Here is a 1,230-nt window from a genome sequence, read left to right on the forward strand (position 1 = left end):
GAATGATCCGAAAAGACAGACTGAATAAAGACACGTCCTAATGAGGATGTAACTCAAATAGGAAAATCCATCCCAATATATGTGTTGGGAGGAAACGGAAGAAACCGTCATCCACGAGGATATATCTCAGTGGGGAACTGCAGAAGGAAAGACAACATTTTCTGCTTATGGGGTTGACTCTATATGGAGAGATTTTAAACACCCGACATCTGCTTGGGGAAGATCTGTAAAGAGATCTATATCACCATAGCAGGAGACACGACAAACAAAGGATACATGGCAAGAAATGCAACATGAATATCTGAATGTTTAATGAATATGCATGAATATGCGTGATTTATGTTTGATGAATGCTGACAAAACAGACAATTCTAACACAACAGGTTCAGGAACCAAACGTCCGGTATTATACTTCCAGGGGAAAACCAACTGGAGAGCCCATCTGTGGGGATCTACATGCCGCAAAGCAAAGATCTGCAGGTACTGCTGAAGAAGCAGGGAATCAGAGATATCAGAAAACAACCCAATCAGGGTACAGAAAGTCACAACGGGCAAGACAGCCACCAAGACAAATCTGTAGGGGAACAAGAGAAAACCCAGATATCTGCAGGGGATCCCAGTGTTAACTGAGAAACAAAGGGTGCATAAGCACGAACCGCTGTAGAAGCAAATCCACCCAATAACTCCGCTGGGGAACAACGCCCTGGGGGAGAATGTATCATCCAGGTAGAATCTTACTGCATAAGCAACTCTACTGGGGAAAACTGTCAGCTACTCTCTTGGGAATGAACCACTGAGGGAGGACAGATCAAACAAGTATATTCTGCAATAAACCACTCCGCTTGGGGAGAATATACACAGCAAACTGATCACGAGAAGTAGATTCTGCAATATAAGCCACTCTACTGGGGATCACAGACAGTCAGGAAATAATCCGTTCACTGGAGGCTAGAGCCATCATCCGACCATGTCGGGGATTGAAAGAGTATTCAACAGGCGAAATGCCACAAAAACTACTCTGCAGACTAAGCTGAGGAAAAGATGAAAGATGAGAAAATACGGGATACCAAACCCAATAAACCACGGAGTAGGAAAAATAAATCCTGCTCTGCTGGAGAGAATAACTCTGAGGAGAGAGATAGCAACAATTCACAGACGACTTTGCCGGGGAAAGGGTAAGTACGGGTATCAAACCACTGACCTACCAGTCTTCAAAAGAAAACAAACGTG

This window comes from Lathyrus oleraceus, chromosome 7, assembly GCF_024323335.1.
Source record: "Lathyrus oleraceus cultivar Zhongwan6 chromosome 7, CAAS_Psat_ZW6_1.0, whole genome shotgun sequence".
In the NCBI taxonomy this organism is placed as follows: Eukaryota; Viridiplantae; Streptophyta; class Magnoliopsida; order Fabales; family Fabaceae; genus Lathyrus; species Lathyrus oleraceus.